At 37.4% G+C, this 26,738-nt stretch overlaps 1 pseudogene; it reads right to left on the bottom strand.

Moving 5' to 3' along the window:
* Positions 1–2,402: 2,402 nt before the first annotated feature.
* On the bottom strand, positions 2,403–3,425 carry LOC149211605 (strigolactones hydrolase CXE15 pseudogene; annotated as a pseudogene).
* Between the last annotated feature and the right edge of the window lie 23,313 nt (positions 3,426–26,738).

The following is a 26,738-nucleotide window of genomic DNA, read 5'->3' on the forward strand; positions in this document are numbered from 1 at the left end:
GCTGCTGCAAACCTTGCGAAAATACTTTCATGAACTGTTTGAAAAATATAAAACAGGGCTTTTGAATCCTTCTCCCTATTGTCCCTTAGCACATCTCTTTCTTGTTGAGATAAGGTATTGTATGTTGCTGCATCTGCTGGTTCTTGAAAACCATTATCCACCAAATCCCAAATAACTTGAGAAGAAAACAAGGCCTTCATTGTAATAGCCCAATAATAATAATTTTTGCCATTAAAGTGAGGTATTTGAGGATTAGTCAAACTTGTGCTTGATGTTGCTATTTCTGAGCGTAAAAAAAAAAAACTTTCTACTTGCTCATAAATATGCTAAAAACAATGCGCGCTCAAAAACAATTTTCACTGTTAGTAAAAACACTTGTTTTTACACTAACAGAGTTTAACTTGCTCCGATACCATGTTAGAAATATTTGGTGAATTTGATTTTCGTTTTCGTGGAGGAGAGAGGGAGAGAGTTATAACTTTCGCGAAGCTATTTTTGCGAAACTAGGTCTGCCCACCGCGAGGCCGATTTCACGGAGCTACCTTGCGCACACCACGAGACTATTTTCTAGGCTTGAATTTCGCACATTGCGAGACTATTTTCCAGGCTTCAATTTTGTGCCCCTCTAAACTATTTCAGAGACTTAAAGAAGAATACTCACAATGAAATTAACAAAATAGGTTTGAAGCAACACAAAACTTAATATTCATTTCTTCAACATGAAAATACATCTACATGAGACTGCGGCTCATTTACAAAGTAAAATAAGATTTTACAAAGATTTAAACTTACCTGCAACACTAAACAGTAAAACAGTAACTGTTGTTTTAGGCTCCCACCAAAAATTGCTCCACAATTTTCTCCACAGAGACTTGCCCTCTTTTTCTACTTGCTCTCTAACCTCTCTACCCAATGTTACCCTTCTACACTCTCTCTATATCAAAATGAATTTTTTACGTTCATATTTAACTCAACAGACAATTTTATATTTAATTCATGACAGAGTAAAATTAATTTTGATGTTGTTGATCAGAACCTCGCAAGTGTTCTTGGAGTGTGGGCAAGGTTGTTGAATTAATGATTGCCCATATTTGCTTATCTAAGTACATAAGTTCTTTAAATGCCTTTTTTGAGTTTCTGAATGGTTCGCATCTGGCTTTGGTCCTTCTATCTTCACGCTAAAACGCAACCTACAAAAATGTGTTCAAGAAGAGACGCAACCTGCAAGAAAGTACGTCTAACAGGGATCGTTGTTGTCCAACTGTTTATTGGGGTGGTTGGGATTATTATTTCCAACCAATTGCAAGAGATTGCGGACGATGCTCTGGATATTCGTCACACACATCCTCTTTCTGCAATGTCGCCCATTGCTATCGTTCACACCACTCTTCTCGTTATTGCAAATGGCACTTGTTCTCCACATGGGCAGAAGGAACGATGTGCGAGCCACGCATCCGCATAGCGCATATGGAAGATTTGGCTGCATACTGGGTTCCCTCAGTATCAATCACTGAACATTAATGGCTATAGGCTATGCCTTGATCGATCGAGATTGCAATTGTTCTTACCTTATCCTTGGCATCCCAACGTAGCGTAAATGAAAGATATGCCTGCACACTGGGTTCACTCGACATCAACTACTGAACATCAATAGCTATGATAGATCGAGATTGATTGCAATTATTGCAATTGGTTTAGATAGAAATTTTATCTTAATCATATAATTAATTAATTAATTGAAAAAATATTTCAACTAAATACTAAAGCAAAAATTATTTTAATTAATTAATAATTAAACAAATTATACCATTAATGATAAAAAAAACATCATTTAATATACAAAGTAAGTAGAAATTAATTTTTTTATAAATCAATTAGATTTTTTTACCAAATGCAATTAATTTTATTTTTTTCCAACTGTGTTATTTTAGGGATTTTAAACAAATTATGCATGTGTTTGCAAGTTTATCGGAAATCAACGCATTCATCTTGCAATTAACTTTTTTTTTCCAAATGTGTTATTTTATGGATTTTAAACAAATTATGCATGTGTTTACAAGTTATCGGAAATCGATGCATTCATCCTTCAAAAGCATAATAACAGATGAAAAGAAAAATCAAGGGAAAAAGAAAAAGAAAACAAAAATAACGAACTACTTGAATAAATACTTTTATAAATTTTGGGATTATTATGTTACAAGTTATCGGAAATCGATGCATTCATCTTTCAAAAGCATAATAACAGATGAAAAGAAAAAGTAAGGGAAAAAGAAAAAGAAAACAAAAAAAAACCAACTACTTGAATAAATACTTTTATTAATTTCGGGATTATTACATGTTTTATCGAGAAATAGCATATATTATTATTGAAAAGTCTTATTACTGAAATTTTTTGTTCTCGATTTATCAGGCAACGTGGTTAATATGAATCGCGGACTCTAAACGAGAGGAGGACATGAAATGGGAGATCCGTTCCATGAGGCGTTGAGAAGAGGGACAGTCCGGTTTGAGAGCGTAGAAACCGTGCTCTTCTTCCTCCGCCACCATAACCTCCACGCTCTTACCGCACTGCTTCAACGACTCACAATAATCAAGGCCGCGGTCTCTCAGCATATCTCTTCCACCGATGACCACCAGCAAGGGAGGCAACGACATTTCTTCCAGCTTTGGTGCTCCGGGGCTCCAAGGGTTGCTGAATGGATGATCTCTGTCATTGCCCACCGGGAGAGACAACCGCCAAAAGGCGTCATTCGACTCCAGATTGAGAACCGCGTCACGCGGGCACTCGCTCTCCGACCGTGTGCGTTGCTCGGCGCCGAAGTAGGGCTGCACCAGTATCGATCCTCTCAATGTAATGGGGTTCCACGCTTCCACACCGCCACGCAGCGTCACAACGTGATGTGCGATGTTGGCGCCAGCACTGTCTCCCATCAGATACACCGCGGAAAAGTCCGCGCGGGACTCGAGCCATGGCTCGTATTCCAAGTCTGCTCGTCTCCGGCATGTGAGCTCACCCACTGGAGTGCCGTGATGCAGTCGTCGTAGGAGGCGGGGAGGCGGTGCTCCGGAGCCAACCGGTAAGCCACGGAGACAACGATCGCACCTACAGTCGCCGACAATTTGAGAGAGAAGTTGTGAAATTTCGGCACGGCAGGAGAGCCTACACAGAAGCCGCCGCCGTGGAAATAGACGATTAGCGGGAGGCGGCGGTTTTCTGTTTGTTGTTGGAGGTGGGAAGAGGGCAAGTAGAGTCGAACCCACAATCCCAGCTTCTCGTTCAACACAACGTCTTTACTGGCAACCCCACCTTCTCCTTGCAGAGAAGCCTCGACGAACATCCGGGGATCCTCCACACGAAAAATTGTGCCATCTGCGTACACCTTGACTATACCACCACTCAGGTTCACCACCTCTGCTGAAGCCATGGAATTCTCAATGCTAAAGACTTCTCAACTTCAGTGGCGAACAACCATTCCCCTTTCCCTCCCTTTTATAATATTTTTCTGCCATTTCATTGCGATTTTCAATGACCAATTACAATTTAAAAATCGAATTAAGACTTCTGGCCAATTTTATATTATTTCTCTGCATCATCACAGCGGTTCCCGATGGCCCATCACAATCTGAGAAGCGAACACTTCTTTCTTAGGAGAAGGGGCAGGCGAGATAATGGAGTTGTTTATTTAGGTGTAGAGGAATGGTTTGGATGGTTAAAAATAGTTGGAATTTAAGTAAAAAAAAAAAAAATTTTTATAGTAGAATCATGTTTTTTTAATAGTAGAAATAAAATCAGTATTATCAAAAATTTCAAGACACTCTAGAAGAGAGAACATTTTTTTAATAGTAGAAATAAAATCAACTATTAAAAATTTCAGAAACACCCAAAAACACCTAAAATTTTGAACCACAAAAATAAAAAAATCCCTGATTTACCAAAATCTTATTAAATTTTCTATAATTTCCCTTACCCTGCGGCATAAAATGGTCGGTTCGTTGTCATTTGGAGATATTCCCTTACTGACATGGGATCCATACAGCGAATGAGTGCTGCCTACCAAACACTACTTCCGAAAACAATGTCACCACGTCCCAGAATCTTAGGAACTAGAGAACTAGTGTAATTAAATGACAGTAAATTTAATCAACTTTATAAATGTATATGAATGTACAGGTTTATTTTCACATTATTAAAATAATAAAAAATAAATTAATAATTTTATTTTAAATTACTATTATTATAGAAAAAATTACATATAAATATATTAAAATAATAATAATTTATTTTTATTTAAATTAAAAAATTAAAAGATATTAAAATAATAATAATTAATTTCAAGTAAGGATCATTTTTAATTAAATTAAAAAATATATAATTATATTTAAGATAAATCGCAACTCTTCATCCCAATCGACATTAATGGGACATAGTGGCTAGAGTCCCAAACCCACCTAAAAAGGGTTCTGGCCAGTTAGGTTGTAGAGAGCCCAGTTATGGTTGTGTTGAACATAGGGGAGGCTCTCATCCCATGTGTGTGGATGCTTGGAGTCATACATGTGCAATTTGTGTATGATCATCCTGCTGACGTCCTTTGTTTGGCCATTAGTTTGAAGATGGAAAGTTGTGGACTTAGTGAGCTTGGTGTCTAGCATCGACTAGAGACTCGATCAAAATGTACTGAGGAAACTGTTGTCCCAATCTAAGATGATAGACTTTGAATCCCAAAGTGTATCCGCACTCATTTAAAGTAGAGTTTAGCAATGGCTTCTGCTGTGATATTCTTCTAGCATGTCGCCATAATGGCCATCTTCAAGCATATATCGATGAACAAAAAACATAGTCGTTTCCATGCTTAGTAGAAGGAAGGCTCGACATGTAATCCATGGAGATGGATTCCCAAGTTCGACTATGTGTAGGCAACAAAGTATAGAGGCCTTGCTTCTTTGTGGTTGGTTGGGAAATGACGCAGGGAGTGTAGGATCTTATGTACTTTCGAACATCCTCTTGAAGATTCGTCGAGTAGAAATAATTCAGCAATATTGCCATTGTTTTCTCAACCCTGAAATGACCAACAGTCCAACTGTAGTGTGCTTCCAAATCATCTTGGCACACTCTCTTGAAGGAACAAAAAGATGTCCCAGGTGGCATAACAGTGCATCCTGGAGGTGAAAATCTAGCACCTGTTGACCCTCCAAGAGCGTTTGGGATGTGTGGCTGAATTCTGGGTTGCTTTTATAGAGAAGTGGCCAATCAGAAGTCTTGTGCCCACAAGAGTTGAGCACAGTGGTTAACAACATGATCGGGGGTCGGCTGAGGTAGTGTGCAACATTATTGGTGATGTCTTTCTTGTACTTGATATTCAAATGGAACTGTTGCATGTATTTGGACCACTTCTTATGGCGATCATTCTGCAACTTCCCTTGCATCTATATGAATTGCAAGGATCAATGGGTTGTGTGGATGACCATTTCCTTCCCCAAAATGTAATGCTTCCTTTATTGGAAGATCTGCACAATGGAATACATCTCTTTGTCATAAGTGGGATACTAATGGACTGTGTCTAAAATGGTATCACTATGATATACCACTGGATGCCCATGTTGAGTAAGGACTGCCCCAATAGCATAGTTAGAGGCATCTGTCTCGATCTCAAATGGTTGTTGTAAGTGAGGTAACGTGAGCATTGGTGCAGAGCAGAGGCAATGTTTCAACTTTGTGAACACCTTCTATTGGGATTGATAACAAAATAATTTCACTTTTGCTCCTCCCTCGGTGACTTGATTCAAGGGCCAAGTGATATAAGAGAACCCCAATACGAACCTACGGTAGAAATTGGCAAGACCGAGAAAGATATGGAGCTCTGTTAGAGTGGCTGGGGATGGCCAATCCTAAATGACTTAGATCTTGGCTAGATCCACATGCACCCCCCATTCACCAATAATGTATCCCAGATACTGACCCTGAGTCATGCCAAAAGTACATTTCTCCAAATTGGCACACACGTTGTGTTGCGACAATGTTTAGGGAATGTCTCGGATGTGGTGGAGGTGCTCTTCCCAACGCTTACTAAAGATCAAGATTTCACCCAAGTATACCACTACAAATGAGTTGGTGAATGGCTGCAATATGTCATCGATCAGCCTCACGAAGGTTGTAGGAGCATTCATCAACCCGAAAGGCATAACCAGCCATTCGAAAAGGACCCCCTTGGATTTGAATGGAGTCTTAGACACATCAGAGGGTTTGATTGGTACTTGGTGATATCTAGACTTCAAGTCGATATTGCTGAAATATTTTTCCCACTTGAGTTGGTCCAAAAGATCATAAATCCATGGGATTGAGTACCTATTTTGGACAGTCATCTTGTTCAGTGCTCGATAGTCAATATAAAGTCTGCAAGTCCCATCCTTCTTATGTACCAACATGGTCTGGCTCCCACAGGGTGATGAACTCGTTCAGATGTGACCTTTCTTCAGCAGCTCCTGAATCTGCCTCTTGATTTCATCATTCTCTAGAACAAAGCATTGATAGATTGGTCCTTTCATGCAACGACGCACACATGGTCAGATTGATGGAGTGTGTGACCTAACAATGCAGAGGCACCCCTGTGAGGAAGGTGAAGATGTCCTCATACTTCTCGAAGACCTTGTCCATCTGTTGTTTTCCTATGGAGGGGCACTGTCTAGAGGTCGTGCCCATCATATACTTCTTTCCCTAAGGGCGAATCATCAGGGAAAAAAATTTCCCAGTTTTGGAAATGAGCTTATGCATTTTTTAGTAGTGACCAAAGAGATGTCGGAGGCGGTGCTACCTTTGGTATCCTCTACAACTTATTTCCCAAGATAACAATAACAACGCGAGGCCTTGACTCATACACAGCATGTCGTTTCCACAAGTATGGTTGGCCTAATAATACATCACAAACATTAAGAGGGGCAATTCTACATAATACTTCATCCATGAAGGTCTTGATGCTATATGGAAGGTGACACTGTTGGCTGACACGGAGATCTCGTCCTTGGTGAAGCCAACTAATGGTGTAGGGTTGTGCGTGTGTTGTGGTCAAGAGGCCCAACCTCTTCATTACCTCTATTGAAATGAGGTTCTTTTGGGTCCCGCTGTCAACAATGAACTGTAGCGGCGAACCCTTTAACCACATCTAGGAGTGGAAGAGGCACTCCTCATCCTCTAGATCTTTCGGTTTCTCCTTTTGGATCTTCATGGTGGCAATGGTGGCATTGGGCTCTGCATCGATAATCTACTTCCCTTTTTCATTCCCCTTGTCGAGTTCTGACTCAGAGTCAGAACATGAATCTAATTCGGAAGCCTTTAGCTTGGCCCCACACTCACTTGTGTTGTGAGCGGAGCTCTTATGGAACTCAAATGACTTTCCCATTTCCTTCTTTGGCTTGGCAATGTTTTTCTCTGCTTACGGCTTTGGCTGGTTGTCTTGGGTTTTCTCACCTTGGCTTTTTCTTTTGCTTTGTGGTTTGGGGGCACCTTTCATTTGCTTCAAATTGGTATACCCAAAGTCTCATTGTTTCTGTTTAAGCTTCTGCTTGATCTTGACAGCATATCTGTTTGTCGTGTCGAGTGAAGAGATGTTCAGGAACTCCATCTCATCCTAAATGTACTTGTGTAGAAAGCCATGGTACTTGAGTACCAAATGCTTCTTAGAATCCTTGATACCCAGCTTCGTGTGAAGGGTATTAAAAACATTAGTAAACTTCCACATGTCTTGGTCCCTTCCCTCTTGCACCGTGGTCCAATTTATGTATCTATCCTCGTAGCTCACGACAAGGTAGTACTACTCATTGATGACGTCCTAGAACGAATTCCAAGTGGGTGCGAGTGAAAATAGTGGGGGCATATTTTCATCGTTCTGCTCACACTAGGTTTCCCACCAGTCCTTGACGTCAGGGGCGACTTTGAGAAGAGAAAAGTAATATTTTCCCCGCTGGAAAATTCATGAACGTAAAATATCCTTATAGTAGATTTAACCATTTATTTACGACGTCTGCATGTATTTGGCCATCAAATACGGGAATCTTAATGTTTACTTGTACCTTAAAAGGGGTGGCACCTCTAGAGTGGCTGCTAGATGTGGATTCACCGCTGATGGGCAACCTTTGAAGGATCTAAGCAAAGTTATCCATCATCGTGTTCCTTTGTTTCTGGAGGGCTTCCTCAAGCAATATCTTGATAGGATTTCCCACTCCCTCTTCTTTCTTTTCTTCCCCCATGGGCGTCCATCAGGGTTTACGAGGCTCATCTTGCAAAGGTTCCACTAGATTGAGCCCTAACTCCTTATACCCCGACCTCTTTGGGAACATGCAAAGAAGGATAGAGAAAGAACAGACCGCTCTGATACCACTGATTCGAATTTAAACAGGAACAAAATAGATTACAGATATAACCATACACACAAAGATGTAACGGAAATAAAACTTCATTTCATTAATATCAAAGAACTGAAATATGCTTACATTCAAAATGGGAATAAACTAACTCGGGTGATGGTAGTTTATCTCTGAGAAGAGATGTGGTGGCTAGATGCCTCTGAACTGTCTTACAATGAGGCTTGAAGGCCTATTTATTATTGAGAAACAATAGAAAACCATAAACATCCAAAAACCTAACCCTAGGAGATGAAATACCAAACTATGGGCCCTGTTGGGGTAAGTTGGTACATCAATTTCCCGGGGTCGTAACTTTGGCATGCAATCTTCATTTGACGCACACGATACCTAGTTAGAAATATCTATCCGAGGACTACAACTTCTGACAGTGAATATTGAGGTGAAAATTTATATTTTCCACAAGTGGTTTTCCCAAAAAAAAGTCATTTAGGGCCTCAAAATGGCTCGAGAAGTTCACGACCCGAAAAACTATCAAAAATAGTAAAATGTACTACAATTAAGGAAACCCGAAAAACTGAAAGAAACAATGGTGGGGGTCTAAGTGGAATAGGTGGGTGGCCACCAATATCCACATGGAACAATTATATTGGGGACGTCTAGAAGTCCTCGATTTATAGATGGACATTTTGGAAGTCCCCAAAAGTCCCCGATTTTTCGAGGAATGGCTAGGGGGCGACCTTGAAGTCCCCAAGTTCTCCATCTAGTCCCCGACAAATTTGGAACTTCTTCGACAAGCTATGAAGTCCCCGGATCACCAGAACGGAGTGAACATCATGAGTTATGGCAAGGATGGGTCTTGTGAAACATAAGGTTTTATATAAGAAATTTACACCATTTAAACACAAGATCATTTTATTCAATCATTATGACCAATAATCACTTACAATTTACAAATAATATTAGAAATTATTTAAAAAAATAAAAATAAATTTTTAATAATATTTTTTTGGGATAACTAATATGTTATATGGGATTATCATTATTTTATCTCTTACTATTATGATAAAATATGCATTTTTTATAATGATTGAATTTTATATATGAATATCCACATTTTAGAGAGAAAATTTTCATTTTTTAATGTTTCTTATTTACACTTCAAATTGAAATTTCTTATAAATAAACTGTATTATATTAAAGATTTGATTTTTGTATAAATAAACCTATCTGCCTTTAATTTTGAAGCAACCTTGCTCTCTTTAGGTTGTAATTTTATATTTTTTTAATTATAAATTTTAAGAAATATAAATAATATTTCGAAATTTTATATTTTTTTAATTATAATTTTTTAATAAATATAAATAATATTTTATTTCAATATAAATAGTCTTTGGCTTTATTAAAAAAAAAAAACCTTTAAAATTTGCAATAATTTTCTTTTATTATTTTATATATTTTTAATTATAAAATTATTATAAAACTATTTTGAAAACCATATAAATATGATTTGAATATTTGAAATTAAGTTTATGTGAGATCACCGATGACATAACTAACTAAAATGAGTTAAAATTACATTATTATTTAAATTAGTAAGTTTATTACTACTCTAAAATTATAATATTTTAATAATAATAATATTTAAAGACTATTTGGCATATACATTCACAAACTCGAAGGTTATTCAGAGGAAGCAAGATGTGCTGGCATGATCTTAGTTGGGCTAGTTGTCATCCTTCTTCTCTATGCTGGCGATATTGTTCTCCTCACAAAGTGTCCATGTGATCTTGATAAGCAACTTAGGCTTCGTAAGGATTTCTGCTCTGCCATGGGTATGACTGTTAACACTGACAAAACAAAAGTTATGATTATCAAATCCAAGAAGGACACCTATGCTAATTTTATGTATGACAATAATAATATGGAGGAAGCGTTTTCTTACAAATACCTAGGAATTGATATTCATCACAAGCTCAACGAGAACTATAGCATTGAGAAAAGGATTAATGGGGTGTGGAAAGCTTACTTTGGTCTTGAAAATAATTGTAAAACGGCAAACCTCGTAATGTGGGATAAAAAGAAGTTCATTTTTGAAACTTTAGTCACTCATGTTATCTTATATGGATGTGAGGTTTGGGGTTGCAACATCTCTAGAGAATCCTAGAGAAAGATTGAGCAAATCCAGAAGTGCTTTACAATGTATAACCTGAAAATTAAAAGCAATACACTCTACGCTATTGTCCTTACATAAGTAGGTCTTTCCCCTATCGAAAGCCTAGCTATGATTAGGCTTCTGTTGTACATTCACAAGCTCAATAACACAGGAGATCATAGACTTCCCAAGCTAGCTTTAAATTCCAGCCAAAACCAACTAATGCTCAAATGGGGGTGGTATAAAGACACGAGGGCCTGGTTAAACCATCGAGAGATCAATGAGAATCATGCATTGCAAAACATTAATAACATTAAAAATATTGTTACTTCTAAGTTCAAAGAAAAATGTGGTGTGAGAAAGATTTAGCGGCTAAAAGAAAATTAAGTTATTATAAGAAGGTCATCAACCCCACCCTAGAAGATCAAAAGGACCTCTCTATTTTAGCTAGCTCAAAGAAGAAAATTAATATAGCGAAGATTAGAACGAACTCTCATGAGCTCCATAGTGAAACAGGTCATTGGGCAGTTCCTAAAACACCATGGATGGAAAGAATCTGCCATCTCTGTGATAATAGGAACATTGAGGATGAAAACCACTTCCTCTTAGAGTGCTCCGCATACAACCACATTAGATCTCAATTTCATAATCTTTGTTGCAATACTGACCTTCCTAGCCTTTTATGATGTCAAAATTATAGTGAGCTTGGGAGGCTTCTCTCCAAGCTTTTTGAGCATAGAAATAAAATCTTAAATTAAACTAAATAATTTGTTGCTTTGGGTCCGATAGACCAAAGTTTGGTCTGAATGGACGTTAACCACCACCAACATCATCATCATCAATATTAAACATTAATGATATACCTTAATAACATTATTATAATTCAAATTGCCTTTGTTATAACTAACTAAATGGACCCATTATAAGTTAAGTGAACAAGTTTTTAAAACCTATATATATATATATATATATATATATATATATATATATATATATATGTTTTTGACCAATCTCAATTATGACATGGGTGCAATTGAGTCCAATATAGCCGTTTTTTCCAGTCAAACTTAACCGTTGGAAGATTTGCCATCCCTATTTAACATGGAGCCTTGATATGATTTTGATGATGAATCACACCCGTTGGTTGGAAGCATGGACAAAAAATTTATAATGTGATTTTTTCCAAAAATATTTTTATAAACTCATAATTTGAATATTCAATTTAATTTATATTAATAATATAAATATAATTTAATATTTATTTTAACTTGAAAATATATTGATATGATATTTAAATTTTTTTAATTAAAAAATTATAATATCAACATTTTAGAAATTTATTACTATTTTACACATTTTCAAAATTCGTTGACCAACTCTCTTCTCTATCTCAAATTACCTTTCAAGATTTTTTAAGATTCTTATGATGACTAACTTGATATGTCAAATGGTAACTGGATCAGTTATGTCTAATTGTAATTTGAAATATTTTTTTGTTTTTAATTTGATAGGGTAATGTGATATGTAGAATAATAGATTGGAATGGAGTTTGGGATTCCTTTGACTAACTTGATGATATGTAGAATGGTAGTTTGAGATGGAGTTTTAGATTCCCAATGCCATATCAATCACAAATTTCACCAAATACCTAATAAAATTCTTTTCACAAACATATATTATTCACAAAAATATATTAGATAACTCATGTTAGATGACACTCAGTGATAGAATTTGAGATTTGTTCCATTTGGATACCATATTATAAAATTGGTTTTTGATAGTGATGTATTAATAACACATGCCAATTAAATTCGCGTTTCTTAAATCAATCATTATTATTATGACATAATTATATAACCATATTTTATTATTACCTAAAATGTTATTCCATCCTTGTATGGATAATAATTATGATGACATCAATTTATTCTTTAGTAGAATATCCTTCCATCCCCTAGATTCATAAATAAAATTCGTCGAGAGGACATCATAGTCCTTATATATCTCTCACCATATATTTTTCTGGGCCTCTCAGATCGCTGCAACCTCTAAAACAAAACAGATTAATTTACTGTCATATCTGCGATCGCATTTTTTTGGACCTCTCAGAGGGCAATACCAGCCCTCCAAGCCGAAACAAACCGACAGCGACTTTACGTTCGGTTTCTAGAAATTTGTGCAATCATTCAGTTGCAACTGTGTTATTGTAAGTTCAAGATGGAAGCCACTAGCGAGGAATATGTATATAAAAACGAAATGGTACATACAAATCTTCCACGTACTGTTTTCATGTAGTGCCTGTACCATCCATGGCTTTCTGCCTGTTTCATATATTATTCACTTCCGTGTCCTCTCGGCTGTCTGTGACCGACTCTCCTCCACGTAGGTAAATTTGTCTGCGTATACTGACAATATGAGTACTGTGTATACAGACATTGACTAAATGCGATTACTGCGTATACAGGTTCTATACTGTGTAACATGCTGCTTCCATATGGAGTACCACCAACTCCAGCTCAACATTAAAACAAATCAACCTCGACATTAAAACAAAAAGAAATTTTACATTACGGGGATTGATTAAGATACAATGTCTTTTCTCGATTGGTTTTGTGCACTGTTTCACCATTCAAAAGCATCATCCTCCTGGTCTTTCGAGGCTTTCAGAAGTGTATTTGGAACATCCTCTGCCGTTTCAGCATCAGCTCAGACTATCATGAGAGACACCAAATACGGCCATCGACTATAGATGATCTTTGAACGTTCTGGCTGTATTTACGAAACCAACACTGCGTGGGGTCGGTAGAGAGGTGGGTAGAGAGGTAGGCTGTCTTCAATGTTATTTGAATTAATAACTTCTGATATTTAGTAAAACACTTTAAGGATGAATTTTTTTATTGAAATTTATGTAAAAAAATTCATATTTTTAATATAATTATTTTTGATGTAAAACAAATTACCTATGAAAAATTAAGCCATTTATAAATATTAAATCCTAGCATTTTTATAATAACATCTAAGTATATTTGAAAAATTAATCTCTCTAAATATTAATTCCTAGAATTATCTATAATAACATCCAAATATATGGAAAATTAACCAATCTATAAATATTTATTCCTAAAATGGTCTATAATAGCACCCAAATATGAAAGTTTAAAGGAAAAGCCAATAAGGTCACGGCTCATTAACTGATTAGAACCAAATATGGATAAACCCTCGGCTAAAAGGCTAATTTAACCCATGCATTATTAGACCCTTATTGCACCCAGGAAAGTTATCATTGAGCATATAAACCCTGGGATAACATCCACTTTAACTATTGGAGCAACACAATGCGCAAAGGAAATTTAAAAGGCATACACAGCTATAAAAAAATATAAGCGTGTAGAGGATATTTGGTGTAGTGAAGAGAGTGTGTGAGGAACTAAATTGTTGTAATCTCCTGTTGAATAATAAGATTGTCGATGCCTCTGTTTTGGTAGATGTAGCCCAGATTGGTTGGGTGAAACACGTTAAATCTTTGTGTTATTTTTATGATTTTTTGTATGTGTTGGGTATGCCTTTTAAATTTCCGTTGCGCATTGTTTTGCTCCAACAATTGGTATCAGAGCATGTTGTGGAGCTGGTACGTGTGACAGAGACGCCAAGTCTATTGCGGAAGGTGGAGCTGTGTCGTTGGCGTGGTTTCGTCGAGAATAGTCGCGCCAATTTTGAGCCGTCGGGAAGGGTTGGCGCGATTTATTTAGGAACAGGCGCGCCCATTAGCGCGGTTTTGAGCGTTATACTCACGCCAGTGCGCCAAAATCCCTATCGGCGCCGAAATGCAAGGATTAAACGCGCCAAATTCATGACTCACGTGGATTTTGTTTGTGGCGCGGATCTTTCGCTGTCAAGGAGCGGCAAGCATTTTTCTCTTTGGAAAATCTGCAATTTGTACGGCATAAGCATTTTATTATAAGGTAAAGGCATTATAGTATAAGACAAAGGCATTTTAAATAAAAACTACATTTACTAAAAAGTTGGAATTAGAAATTTTGTTTGTTACAACATGGCAAAAACTCAAAGTGCTCGTTTTGAGATTGAGAAGTTCAATGGCAAAAACAACTTCGAGATCTGGAAAGTGAAGATGTATGATCTACTTGTGCAACAAGGCATGGCGAAGGCTTTGTTGGGAAAATCCAAACAACCTTACACCATGACAGATGATGAATGGAGCGAATTGGATGAAAGAGCATTGAGCGACATTCGGCTGTGTTTGGCGGATGATGTTTTGTTTAACATCGTGTCAAAGAAAACTGCTGCTGGTTTGTGGACAAAGCTTGAGAAGTTGTATATGACAAAATCCTTAACCAATAGGATTCTTCTGAAGTGATAGTTGTACAGTTTGCACATGAAGGAAGGTACATATATTACTGATCATTTGAATACCTTTAATACTCTCCTGGTGCAGTTAGAAAGTATAGAAGTAAAATTTGAATCAGAAGATAATGCTATAACTTTATTATGCTCGTTGCCCGAGTCATGGGATCATTTTGTTACTTCTATAAGTCTTAGTTCATCAGAAACCCTTGAATTTGATGATGTTGTTGGAGCTTTGTTGTCTAAAGAGACAAGGAAGAGGTCAAATTCAGAAACCTCTACATCAGAAGCAATGATGGTCAGAGGTCGTTCTAAAGAAAGTCGCCTCAGTAAACACAACAACTCATGTTCAAAATCGAAAGGGAAGAAGAGTAAGGTAAAGTGCTGGTTTTGTGGAAAATCGGGACATTTGAACGATTGTTGGAAGAGACAGCAAACATCCAAAGAAGACTCTTTGACAGAAAAGAAAGAAGCAAACACGACAGATACAGGTTCGGCATCCATTTCAGGTATGAGTGATGAAGTGTTGTCAGTTAATTTGTCTAATCATGATCAACATTGGCAGTTAGATTCTGGTGCATCAAATCACATGTGCATTCATAGAGAATGGTTCAAAACTTATAAATCAATCAGTGATGGAGTAGTTTACATGGGAAATGATGTCACATGTAACATTGTGGGAATTGGAAGCATCCAGCTTAAAATGTTTGATGGGACAAATAAAATCCTAATTGATGTAAGACATGTACCTGAATTAAGAAAAAACCTCATTTCTCTAGGAGTACTAGACACTAATGGATATAAAACTTTTATTCAAGGTGGAGTAATGAAAGTTTATAAAGGAATTTTACTAGTAATGAAAGCAAAGAAGGTTGGAAATCTTTTTCAGTTAGAAGGAAGAACAGAGTCAGATCATGTTTCTACAGTGTTTGAAAACGACAGTAATTCTATTCGTTTATCAAATCAAAGGTTGGGCCATATGAGCGAAAGAGGTTTAAAGATTTTATCTGATCGTAAGTTACTTCCTAATTTAAAGCCTGTTAAGTTAGATTTCTGCAAACATTGTCTATTTGGGAAACAAAGCAGGAAGAAGTTTAAAACTGGAAAACATACTAGTAAGGGAATCCTTGATATCCATTCTGATGTTTGGAGTCCATCTCCTACAACCTCATATGGAGGATCGTCATATTTTGTATTTTTTATTGATGATTTCTCTAGAAAAGTGTGGGTCTACATGTTAAAGAAGAAGTCTGATGTATTTACAGTTTTCAAACAGTTTAGAGCATCAGTTGAAAACATCACTGGAAGAACCATTAAATGTTTAAGAACTAACAATGGTGGTGAGTTTACTTCAAAGGAATTTGATAATTATTGCAAGGACGCTGGGATCGAAAGACATAAAACCATTGTATATACTCAGCAAAATGGAGTTGCTGAACGCATGAACAAGACTCTTTTAGAGAGAGCAAGAAGTATGCTTAGTAACACCAATTTGCAAAAGGAATTGTGGACAGAAGCGGTGTCTACAGCTTGCTATTTGATAAATCGATCACCATCAACTGCAATAGGATGTAAAATTCCTCAAGAGGTATGGAAAGGTCATCCTTGTGATTATTCTAAACTAAAAGTTTTTGGTTGTGATGCATATGCTCTAGTTCCGAAACATCAGTGTTCTAAATTAGATCCTAAATCAAAAAGATATATCTTTGTTGGATATGGTGATGGGACTAAGGGATACAGATTGTGGGATCCTACTACTCACAAGATCATCATTAACAGAGATGTTAAATTTAATGAATCCTCACTTGAAAATCCAGATGTAGATGATAAATTGAAACAGGATAATGTATCTAAGCTTCAACACATTCAGTTTGAAACCAGTTCAAATACTGATGATAGTCAAGATGAACATGGTTCAGATGCAAGTCATGAACAAGTTTCAGATGCAGATCATGAACAAGTTTCAGATGTAGATCATGAACATGTTTCAGATGCAGATCATGAAGAAGTTCCTACAGATAATAATTAGCAAATTGTGGAAGTACCAGAAACATCTTTAAGGAGTTCCACAAGAATGAAACGTCCTCCTAAAAGGTATGATGATTATGTCACTTCAGTTGCTTTAACCGCTAACGATGATGAACCTTTATGCTATCAGGAAGCTGTAGAAGGTTCTAAAAGTGAAAAGTGGAAAGAAGCTATGAAGGACGAGATGATGGCATTAGTCAAGAATGGCACATGGGATCTGGTAGAACTTCCTAAAGATAGAAAAACTGTGGGATGTAAATGGGTTTACAAATTGAAAAGGGGTGTTGATGATACAGAGGACAGGTACAAAGCAAGGCTGGTCGCAAAAGGTTTTTCTCAGAAAGCAGGCATTGATTTTCATGAGATATTTTCACCAGTTGTAAAAATTGTTTCAATTCGAATTGTATTAGCATTAGTTGCTTTACTTGATTTAGAATTACAACAACTAGATGTTAAAACTGCATTTTTACATGGAGATTTAGATGAGGAGATTTACATGGAACAACCGGAAGGGTTTGTTCAAAATCGCAACAAGAAATTTGTCTGCAGGCTCAAGAAATCATTGTATGGTCTGAAGCAGTCGCCTCGACAATGGTACAAGAAATTTGATTCTTTCATGATGAGTCAAAATTATATAAGAAGTGAATATGATAATTGTGTTTACTTTAAGCAATTAAGTAATGGCATGTTCATTATCTTAGTGTTGTATGTTGACGATATGCTTTTAGCAAGCAAAAGCATAATAGAGATCAACAGGTTAAAGGCTCAGATGGCTAGGACATTTGATATGAAAGATCTAGGAGCAACAAGACAGATTTTGGGCATGGAGATTTTCAAAGACAGGAGCAATGGTAAGTTGTGGATATCACAACAGAAGTATATTGAGAAAATACTCTTGAGGTTTGGTATGAACAATGTGAAGCTTGTGTCAGTCCCTTTAGCTTCCCATTTTAAGCTTTCTTCTAGTTTATGTCCTAATACAAATGAAGAAAAAGAATATATGTCTCGAATTCCATATGCAAATGTAGTAGGTTGTTTAATGTATGCGATGGTTTGTACTCGACCAGGTATTTCACATGCAGTTGGGGTTGTCAGTAGGTATATGGCAAATCCAGGAAAAGAACACTCGTCAGCAGTGAAATGGGTGCTTCGGTATTTGAGAGGCACAAGTGATTATTGTATCACTTATAATTCCCACAAAGTTATATTTATGTAAGTTCAATGCAAAATTATATCTATCTTAGTTCATTACATCTGAGTTCAACATAATGGATAGAGTATTAGCACCACTCTTGCGCTGACCGTTATCTTTATGTGAGGAAATTATATTAAATGTAAAATATTAATATTATAAATCTAAAGAATTTATATTATAAATCTAAAGAATTTATATTATAAATCTAATAGATTATAAATTTAAGGGATTTATATTAAATCCTAGCATTAATATTACAAATCTTATCAATCATATTATACCTTAGGAATATGAACTTTTAGATTAGTAAGCCAATGGATTGATATTATAAATCTGGGATTAATACTCAAAACCCACGAGAATAATATTAAACCCAAAGGATTAATATTATAAAACCAAGGTATATATACCCTAGGCTAAGTATTATAAACCTTAAAACAAACATGCTTGACTATGGTTGATTTTTATACTGAGATAATCTTTGTCACAATGTGACATTGGACCATGGTTGACCATGATTTATTTTCATATTGAGAGAATCTTTGTCACATTGCGTCATAGGACCATGGTTGACCATGGTTGATTTTCATATTGAGACAGTCTTTGTCATAGTACAACGTTGGACCATTGTTAAACATGGTTGTCACAATGTGACGTTGGACCATGAGACAATCTTTGTCACAATGTGACCATCGTTATTGACCATGATTGATATTCATATTGAAACAATCTTTGTAACAATGCAACGTAGAATCATGGGTGATCATGGTTCACCATGGTTGATTTTCATACTAGGCCAATCTTTGTCACAATTTTACATTGGCTGATTGGTTTACCATGATTGCCCGTCGTTGATTTTCATATTGACCATGATTGGTCATGATTGACCATGGTTGTTACACCAGACAAATCCCTCTTGTAGACAAGAGTGATCTCCCTAAATCCTTTACGCAAATTAGAAACAAGCAAGACAATTGAACTGACTCTTTCCCTAAGTTAACTTTGTTTAAGTTATAAGAATTAATGCTAATGGATGATCCTCTTGCTTATTCCACGAAATGCTAGATGAAGATCCCTTGTTGTGATTTGATGCAGCTCCTCAATTCTTGATAAGACCTACAAACATCGACCATAAAAGGATCAAAAGCACATGCAATATAATAATCCAAACAAAACTTAACCTAATGAAAAAGGAAATTAGGAATTGAATTTTCCTTAATAGACATTATAAACAATTATAAGCCATTCATCACTCCAATAATACAAATCGATGGAAGAAAGTGTTCATTTGTATTAAGCAAAGATAAAGAGGAGCCTTACAACCTTTTCCTTGATGCCATGAGGTCCCTCCCAATAGCGTAGTCAGTGGCATCTGTCTCGACCTCAAATGGTTGTGGCAAGTCTGGTAATGCGAGCACGGGTGCCGTGCAGAGGCGATCTTTCAACTCTGTGAATTCCCTCTATTGAGATTCAGACCAAAAGAATTTTCTTTCGCTCCTCCCTTGATGACTTTACTCAAGGGCCAAGTGATATGAGAAAATACCAACACGAACCTACGATAGAAGTAGGCAAGGCCTATAAAGTTGCGGAGCTCTGTCGGAGTGGTTGGAGATGGCCAATCTCAAATGACTTGGATCTTGGATGGATCCACATGCACCCCCTGTTAATCAATAATGTATCCCAGATACTAAACCTGGGTCATGCCAAAAGTGCATTTCTCCAAATTGGCACATAACTTGTGTTGCCGCAATGTTTGGAGAACCTGTCGGATGTGGTGGAGGTACTCTTCCCAACTCTGGTTGAAGATCAGGATGTCATCCAAGTATACCACTACAAATGAGTTGGTGAATGGCCGCAAGATGTCATCCATTAGCCTCATGAAGGTTGCAGGAGCATTCGTCAATCCTAAAGGCATCACCAACCATTCGAACAGGCCCTCCTTGGCTTTGAAGGCAGTCTTCCACACATCGGAGGGTTCGATTGGTACTTGGTGATATCCTAACTTCAAATCGATCTTGCTAAAATATTTTACCCCCTTCATTTGGTCCAAGAGGTCATCAATCTGTGGGATTATGTACCTATTATGCACAGTGATCTTGTTCAATGCCCGATAGTCAATACAGAGTCTCCAAGTCCCATCATTTGTTTGTACCAACACGATTAGGCTCCCACAGGGCGATGAACTTGGATGGATGTGACATTTATGTAGCAGCTCCCGAATCTGCCTCTTGATTTCATCATTCTCCAGAATGGAGCGCCGATAGATTGGTCCATTGGGTAGCGACACACCTGGGGTTAGATCGATGGAGTACTTGACCTGACAGTGCAAAGGAACCCCTACGGGGGAGGTGAATATGTCCTCATACTCCTCCACGACCTTGTCCATCTGTAGTTGTCATGCAGAGGGGCCTTGTCTAGAGGTCGTGGTCACCATCTTCTTCTTTCCTTGACAGTATATCATCAAGCAAACAAATTTCTTGATTTTGGAAACAATCTTACTACATCATTTTGTAATAATCAAAGAGATGGTGGTAGGCGGTGCTACCTCTAGTATCATGTACAACTTAGTACCCAAAGTAACAATAACAACACAGGGCCTTGATTCATACACAACATGTCGCTTCCACAAGTATGGTTGTCCTAGTAATACATCACAAACTTCAAGGGGAGCAATGTCACACAATACCTTATCTGTGAAGGGCTTGATGTTGTATGGAAAGTGACACTGCTAGCTCATGCGAAGATCCCATCCTTAGTGAAGCCACCCAATGGTGTACGGTTGTGGATGTGTTGTGCTCGGTAAGCCCAGCCGCTTCACAACCTCTGCCGAAATGAGGTTCTTTTGGATCTCGCTGTCAACAATGAACTGTATCGGGGAGCCCTTTACCCACATCTGGGAGTGGAAGAGACGCTCCTCCTCCTTTGGATCTTCGGGTTCCTCCTTCTGGATCTTCGTGGTGGCAACAGTGGAGTTGGGCTCTGCATCGATAATCGCTTCCCTTTTTCATTCCCCTCGTCGGGTTCTGACTCAGAGTCAGAACCTGCATCCGATTCTGAAACCTTTAGCTCAGCCACCAGTGAGTGCTTGGCCTGACACTCACTTGTGTTGTGAGTGGAGCTCTTATGGAACTCACACCACTTTCCCGTTGTTGGGTCATGGAAAAGGTATGCATTTACTATTAATTTATTATCCTTTTTCTTTATTCTTATCCTTTCGCTAAATATGTTAATATATCAAAGAATTATGGTAAGAATGAAGAAATTATATACAGTTATGACTTAGCTTATTATTATCCTTCTTTATGCAGGAAAGTATGAAAAGGGACAACAATTGTTCCCTACCTAAGGAACAACAAAAAATCAGCAAGCTAAGGAAGGAGTGTGGTAGTTACAGATAAGGCAAAAACAAATCAGAAGGATTAGCACGAGAAGGGAAAGATGTCTGAAGTTAGAAAATTGCATGAATCCCTCAGGATCGAGAGATCCCTCAGTATCACTTTTACCATTTATATTTTTACCCCTTTCTCATTATAAAAAGCAACGACTGTAAACAGAAGGGGATGACGTTTGTTATTATTATTGTAATTCTTAATTACAGACTCTTGTTGTAGCGAAGAATGCAAATGAATTGTGATAATCTTTCATGATTAATACATAAGAGGAGTTGTTGTTCCTTTCCATTTATCTAAAGTAACTAGTAGTGTACGCTGGCGACCAAGGGCCTGGTTTCCGGTGGAATTCACTGCTTCACCTGTGTCATATATTTTCAATTATTGCAAGTGTGACAGTTTGATAGTATTATTGCTTTCTGTTATTTTATTTCGTTGTTGTTCCTTATTTCTTTGCGTTGATAGAATAGCTCTATTTTATATAATTTACAGCATTGTTGTTTAATTAGTTTCCTTTTGCTTTGGATTGAGTTTCCTAGATAAATATCCTGCTCGATGTAATCAACTGTAATGAGTATTAACCACTGCTGTTAGGCCCTCAGATTGATATCATCGTTGTTTTACAGAGGAATTTTTTTGATTTAAATTCAATTAATTTATAGAGAGTAGTTATCACTGTTGTACTCTTAACTGATACTATTGTTACTTGAATCACATATTGTTGTTACCTAAATTGTTGTAGGATTTGATTTCATTAAAGAATTTAGTTTTCTTTCAATTGCAATTAGAATTTACTTGCTGCATTTGTTTACTCTTGTATTTAAAAGATCTATACTGGAATTTAGAAACATTACTCTCTGAGTTAAATAGCTGCCACATACTGTGTACACTCTTGAAATAGAAAGACTTGCCCGGATTGATAATTAATGTGAAGATAATTAGGAGTTTAAAAGGCACCTTTTATCAGTCAACATTTTGGCACCGTTGTCGGGGAGAGTGTAGCCATTTCTAAGGAGTAATGTACATCTGATGATTGTTGTTGAAGAAGAATTGGGTTTTGAAAACAGAAGGTAAGAACCTACGTAACGAGCAAGTAAAGTGCTTGCTCCTCTGCCCGCTTTTCAGCACAATTACAGAAAACTGAAGTAAGTATTTGTTGCCTGTCTATTGAGAGAGAACTGGGTATTAAAAATGAAAGGTAAGAACCTGCGTACGGAGCACGTAAAATGCCTGCTCCCCCACCCACTTTCCAGTAGAATTGTTAAGAACTTAGGGTAGAGGTAAACATTTGAATTGTGTGTGAATGACTAAGAAGAAAAAACCTAAAAATAATCCAATTCCACTACCCAAGCCCGACAGATCTAAGGGACCGGTGACCCTTGGACGATAAAATTTCATAGACGACATCTTAAAGAAAGTTGAATCTCAGCCATCAGTAGGTCCTAGAAAAGTTTCTTCCAGACAGCCTATTGTCTCCCTTCCGGCCACAGGCTCACCATCTGTAGCCTTCGCTGAGGTCCATAGCAAAACAGAAGGGTCTGAGCAAAGCTTTCAAGAAATTGAAAATTCTCACCTAATTTCTTTACAAGAATGGATTTCTTGTAATCTTCGTGGAGGAGGAGAAACAGGGTAAACAGAGGAACCAAGATCCCCTTAGTTAGTAATTCAACAAGGAACACTCAGTATCCTAGACCGAGGGAGTTCTGTTAAGCTCATTCCCAACCCTTGTAATCATCCTAGGAATAACTCTCTAGAGATCCTAGAAGGGTATTGGCACATATTTGATAAAATGACCTACAACCCACAAACACCTCAAACCTCTACGTTGCAGTATCCCATCGTTGACACAGCTATCAATGCACCCATGAAAGCCATCCCTCTCCAAAACATTCCTACCTTTCATAGACTGACATCCGAGGATCCAGAGGCATTCCTGTTTGAGTTTGATGTATTTTGTCGGGGTCATGATTATACCACCGACCCCCAAAAGCTAAAGTTTTTTCCCTCTACATTGAAAGGAGCAGCCTTGTGATGGTTTATGGGATTAGGTGGAGGCACAATAAATGATTGGGAACAAATGAAAACCGCTTTCCTAAAAAAATATCAGGACTATTGTAGATCTAGGGAATTGAAAGACGAAATATTCCAAATGGTGGCAAGACCCAGTGAAACATTAGAAGAATATGTGGAACGATTTCAATATAACCTCTAGCAATCTCCCTATGCAACTCTGTCTTTACCTGATAATGTGTTAAAGCTACACTGATTAAAGGGATGAAAGAACAATGGATAGAAACATTAAATATTATGGGTAAAGGTGATATATATCAAGAAGAATATGCTGACATTATTAAATTGTGTATCAAGTCCTCAAGAGGCAGTACGAGATTGAAACCAGCAGAACGTGACATGACCACTAGGGACAACAAAATCTCTAGTGGAGGTATAACTTGTGCAAAAATTGGCAACCTGCCAGAGGATTTCAAAATAGATATTTTGGGAACTCTGAAAACGCAATTGGACATTATGCAAGCCAAGAAAAAGTAGGTGGAAGCAGAACAAAACTTGCCGATATTATGTCCTAGATGCAGGAAGAAGCATAGTCACAAAGAATGGCTGCTAGATATGGTGCAAATCTGTGCCATATGTACGAAAGATCACGCTACAGAAAGCTTCCCATCACTCCCAAGGCTAAAAGCAGTCTATAATGAGGCAGAGGAAGAAAGAGAACTAGTCTACGTGCTAAATCATCATCACCAATGACAACCACGACAAACAAGTATGCTGACTAATCCATCTTCTTTCTTTCAAACTTTGCAATATAATTCGCAACAATACCTAGGAGCCATGTGGCAAAACCAGCCACCTTTTTCCAATTGGTCACAACAACCATTCCCTATGTCATCTTGGCCCAACCAATCAAATCAAAATAACAATTGGACAAATTCCTCTTACTTCCCACTGTTTTGGCAGATTAATGCATATCAATCCCAATGGCCACCCTTGACTTCATAGAACCATAACTGGCAGTAAAGCTGGAAAAGATCTACAAATCAGCCAGCATGAACAATCTCCCTATCTCAACCCACACTACCAGCACCCTACACATTGCAACAGAACCCTCAAACCAACCTACGACCGCAGCTCCCGGCCCAACCCAACCTGAACCCCAACAACAGACCGGTTCAATCTGTGAAAATTATTGAAGGACCAGAGCCAGAAAGTGAGTTAAGGGAGTGCAATGAGCTTCAATTAAGATCTAGGCAGATAATAGAATTAGAGGGGGATAAAAATAAACAAATTGAAGATTCGTTACCTATAGAACAAGCACCCCAAGTGGAGAACATGGTTAAACAGAAAACTCATGATCAAACGATCACCTCTTCTCCACTATTCCCAGAAATATTAATCATACCACGCCCAATCGAATATCTCGATTTTGATCTTCTGGAAGAAAATTTTGTGTATAAAAATACCGCTCCTCCAGGCTATTCAAAGCATTCCAATTTATGCAAAAACTATTAAGGAATTGTGTATGAAAAATCCAAAGAGGAAAATAAAAACAACCCAAACTTTCCATGTAGTCGGTACCTTATCTGATTTACTATCAGGCAGAGAAACACCTGTAAAACATGAGGACCCAGGAAACCCTATAGTCACCATGCAAATAAATGGTTGCTCCTTACCCAATGCATTATTCGATTTAGGAGCAACAATCAATATTCTTACAACAACAACTTGTCAAAATCTTGGCATTACATCCTTCGACCCAACCACAACCTTGTTGGAACTGGCTGATCGATCGGTAGTCAAAACAGAAGGCACATTACAGGATGTAATGGTGTCTGTAGACTCTTGGGAGTACCCTGTAGACTTTATGATCATCAATCCTAAAAACCGACTCGATAGACATCCCCTAATTATAGGTAGACCTTGGCTAGCAACCGTGGATGCTTACATAAGCTATTGAACAGGCAGCATGACTATAGCAAGAAGAAACAATTTTAAGAATTTAGCCTTATATCCTCCAGCTCAACCAAGTTTAACAATAATAAAAACTAGAAAACAACTTGTATCATACCTAACTAAAAACATTAGATCACCATTAACTATAGAAGATACTCTCGAATTTAAGGATCAAACAGAAGATGACATCATTAACACATACATTAACCAACCAAATACCGTATCCCATCCAAAATGTCACATGATCAAAGCAACCCTCGATAGCGAAATAGAAGAAGATCACTTAAAAGATATTAACGACCAAGCAATACCAACAAGTTCTGTTTATAACAACAAAACAATAGAAATTGAGCCAGGAAAAGCTTTAAATATTAACAAAAACCTGACTACTGAGCAGGAACAGAAGCTTGTTCAACTTCTGAGAAAATATAAAGAGGCCTTTGCATGGGATTACCTGGACATGAAAGGGATTGATCCCCAATTATGCATGCACCACATTTATACATAGAAAGATGTCATGCCCATTTGACAACCTCAATGGAGGTTAAATCCTCATCTTAAAGATATTGTTAAAGCTGAACTACAAAAATTATTAGATGTAAACTTCATCTACCCAATATCTGACAGCAAATGGGTCTCTCCATTAGTAGTGGTGTCGAAAAAGAATGGAAAGTGGCATATATGTGTTGATTATAGAGAGCTTAATAAAGCAACCCAAAAAGGCCATTTTCCCCTTCCATTCATTGACCAAGTCTTGGACACATTGGCAGGAAAAAAATTCTTTTCTTTCCTAGATGGCTTCAACGGATACAATCAAAATTAGACTGCCCCTGAAGATCAGGATAAGACTACCTTTACATGCCCTTGGGGAACATTTTCTTACAGGGTCTTACGTTTTGGGCTGTTGTTGTGGGGAAAAATGCCTATGCAGGATGATCCTATCCACCTAAGGTGTGACAGTGCCTTAGCAACAAACTGAGACAACTATTCTAGTATTCTTCCTTTATGAATTAAGAATGAAGAGAGAGATGGATGGACTAACCGGTGTCTTCCGTTTGTCCCTCGATCCGGCCTCTCTTCTCTTAGAGAGTTCCCAGCTACTTGCCTTCTCGCTCGCCCAGCTTCAAGAGGTTTCTGCAAGATCACAAGAAGAGAACACTACACAAGACATGGATTCATATTCATAACTAGTTTAGGATTAGAAATAAACTAAACATACTAATGCAATCATACATCAAAAATACATCAGTATATAGGAGAAACCAAGATAGCTTTATTGATGAATAAC

Source organism: Pinus tabuliformis, chromosome 1_1 (assembly GCF_031772625.1).
Source record: "Pinus tabuliformis cultivar Carrire ecotype Pingquan chromosome 1_1, CPIR1, whole genome shotgun sequence".
NCBI classification, from domain to species: Eukaryota; Viridiplantae; Streptophyta; class Pinopsida; order Pinales; family Pinaceae; genus Pinus; species Pinus tabuliformis.